Below are 3,477 nucleotides of genomic sequence, written 5' to 3' on the forward strand. Positions count from 1 at the left end.
AAATGCTTAAATGCATCTACAGATGTAACTTTTTATTGCCTTAATTTCCTTCAGAAAAAACATTGACATTTTATTTTAATATTGATATTAACATTAATATATTGTTGTTAATGTTAATATTAACATTATTTTTAAGATTAACATTATGATCAATCTCATCAATCTTCTTCGAATCTCGTTAATAAATCAACCCCACCTTCATTGGTCATTAAGTCGGGCAAACTAATCAAGCAAGCCAAGAAGGTCAAAAAAAAGAGAGGAAAAGAAATAATGACAATACCACTGAACTGTTCTTTGTCCAACTAAATAATTGCAATATTTATTATATTGCGAATACACATTTACTAATATAATTGATATATACCATCATCATTTTCTACTTTTTATACCCACCAATTAACATATAAAAATAACTTTGATTGACATATATCAATGATGTGATTGTCCTAATTTATATAAACAAATCATAAAATGTGAGACACAAACAAAGTAACTTAAAAAATGAAAATATTCTGATAAAGCATACAAATATGTTTTCTTCATTTATATATATATATTAATGTAATTTTAATTTTTTTAATTTATATATATTTAAAAAAAAATAACTTACTTCTTTAACTATTATTTAAATTTAATTTTTTAATTTTTTAAATATTAATATTAAAAATATTAATAACATCTTATATACGTGTATGGACTTTATCCAATAGAGTTTAAGCAATATTTCAAACCTTCATACATGAATTCATGTTCCCTTAACTAAGGGAAAATCTTATGATTCGTCATCTTGATAATATGGACTTTATCCATTAGAGCTTAAGCAATATTTCAAACCTTCATACATGAGTTCGTGTTCCCTTGACTAGGGAAAATCTTATGATTCCTCATCTTGATAATATACATAGGAAACCTCAATTTTCTTAAAAAAAAAAAGAATCATTAATGATCTTATCCTATCCACGGAACGATAACTTCCTATGACGTTATCTTTTCGCATAAAATTATAATATTGGAGGAGACAATAACCATGATACGGTTTTAAAAAAAGAGAAAAGATCACAGATCTCTGCCTCGAGGCGAGAGACGCTTAGATACATAATAGTGACTAAATCCGTTATACTTGAAAATTTCAGCATGAATTTACAATTTATGATACAGTGGTAATAGATCTGTGCCCCCTCGGCTCTGCACCAGCCGCAAACACAACTCTATTGGGACCTGAGAAGTATGGTAGACAATCCGGAGTCGATCCTGGCAAACACAACTGTTAGAAAATGCAAGTCAGTCCGGAGTCGATCACGTGCACCACAACAACTAGAAAGTACACTTCATTAGAATGAACAAAGAACAATTTTACTTTTATGCACACGGTCTGTAAATCTGAATGCAAAATAACACTTCTACTCTTTCAGTATGAGCGCAGAGGGTTTTAAGAAAGAACTCAGTACATTAACCAGGAAGCCAGCATTTTCTGTACAGAGATGGCCGGGAGCGTCCCCTAAAAGAGCAATCGGAAGCCAAAATTCGTTTCTCGTTCAGGACAGTGCAATTTGTACGTGAATTCCGAATTTTAATCCCTTTCAAGAACCCACGCTTCAATTTCCCAATAGCCAAACGGCGGCCAAGGCTAAGGCTACATGCACAGGTAGATTTAAGTGGAGTTGTAATAAGAGGTATGTGATTAACTCGAAAAACATTCCTAATATACAACAAAAAAGTTACCTTCACAATGCAATAAAGTACATTACCCAGATTAAAATGATCGCTAATTTGAACTGGTATCTTTCCTGTACGCAATATGGAAAAACATTCCTAATATACAACAAAAAAATTACCTTCACAATGCAATAAAGTACATTACCCAGATTAAAATGGTCGCTAATTTGAACTGGTATCTTTCCTGTACGCAATATGGTAAAGGGTATTGATTTTTCTCTATTCAGCGTACGAATATGATCCAAAGCTCGAGTAACAAAATTAACCAAGGAATATATTGATACACATAATTATATCCGCCTCCACGCGCCGAAGGAGAATTAGTTTGCTCTCTTGGCAAGGAACGGCGACACACAGGGCATGTGGGATTTGCAGCTAGCCATGGAACAATGCAATTTGAATGATAAATGTGGCTGCACGGCAATTCCCTTGATTCGGTGCCTAACTGAAACTGGCGCAGGCATATGGGACATTGCGGATTATTAACCAAGTGCCCTGAATTCACTGTAATTGTCGAAATTGGATTTCTGTGACATTCGATTAATCTTTTTTCTCTACGGGCCGCGATAGGGACCAAAACATGGCGACAGGGGATACGCATAACCAACTCGCCAGTCCCTCTCAGACCTCCACCACAGGCGAGGCAAACGCTGATGTTCAGACCCCAGCCTCTCGCGGAACAGTTACATGTACAGCGAGGATACCGATGCGTGATTCTGGAACTCATCTTGATAAACTTCGAAATACCTCTGAATGATCAGAAACATCAAAACTGTTAAACCAGCTGTGAATTCAAATCTCTAGTGAATTGATAATGCTGCAGCCTCCGATTATTTAAGTAAAATCAGGGGGAGAAACAACAACTGTAACTCAAAAATAAGCTCCCTTACCCCTGAGCTTATGTCGATTGCTGTTAACAACATTTATATTGTTGTGTGAAAGAGTGATTTGTATTGTTGTCGTATAAGTGATTGTCGCCCCCAAGCAAGGCATGGATTCTTACGAATCCGCTAGAATAGCTTGCTTTTGTTTCTGCAAGGCGATCGACTTCCTCGTATTATGAGGATAAGGAACAGTTACACATCGCGTCATCCAAAACCAACCATGTTGGCCATGTGAGCATCTTAGTAATCTTCGCGCAATCCACCAATTAAAATACGTTAACCATCAGTGTGTAAAAAAAAGGGAGGTTATATTCGATAAAATCTCTCATTTGTAATCATACAATAAACACATTCATACGGGAAGTATATTTATTTATTTTTAATAGACAAATAGCCTATAAATGATTGTCGTAATTTGAAAATTATGTTTTTTACTCAGACACTTATGGAAATTCAGGTTATATTTTGAAAAAATCCGATAGAGATTTTTGTAAATCTAAGTACAAGCTGTTAAAGTTCATAGTTTTAGGTGTTTAAGGCTTTTTTGATGACGCTGAATCTATTTCCACCATCAAAAACGTGATTCAAACACTGTATCTACAAAGTTTTTTGAATTTTTTTTTACCTAAATTCGAATGGCTTTTGACCATCCAATCAATTCCTAACCTCCTTAAACGACTCCTAAATAATTAAATAATTAATATTGAAGGGGGTATATTTGAAAAATAATAAGAGGACGTGTTATTGATCCTAAAATAAATAAAATTTTAATAGGAAATCTAATTATCCTAAATGCATTGGCTCCTTGAGTCAAGGGAGTTTTGTTGTCCTAAATGCATTGGCTCCTTGAGGCGATGACGATATCTTCTTCGTTGAG

At 34.3% G+C, this 3,477-nt stretch overlaps 1 long non-coding RNA gene across 1 annotated transcript; it reads right to left on the reverse strand.

Moving 5' to 3' along the window:
• Positions 1 to 916: 916 nt before the first annotated feature.
• Positions 917 to 2,612, reverse strand: LOC149236685 (uncharacterized). The gene is made up of 3 exons (XR_016268426.1): positions 2,386 to 2,612; positions 1,449 to 2,343; positions 917 to 1,264 (listed from the first exon to the last, which is right to left on the reverse strand). It is a non-coding gene; the product is annotated as an uncharacterized LOC149236685 (long non-coding RNA).
• Between the last annotated feature and the right edge of the window lie 865 nt (positions 2,613 to 3,477).

This window comes from Pinus tabuliformis, chromosome 8 (genome assembly GCF_031772625.1).
Source record: "Pinus tabuliformis cultivar Carrire ecotype Pingquan chromosome 8, CPIR1, whole genome shotgun sequence".
Lineage (NCBI taxonomy): Eukaryota > Viridiplantae > Streptophyta > Pinopsida > Pinales > Pinaceae > Pinus > Pinus tabuliformis.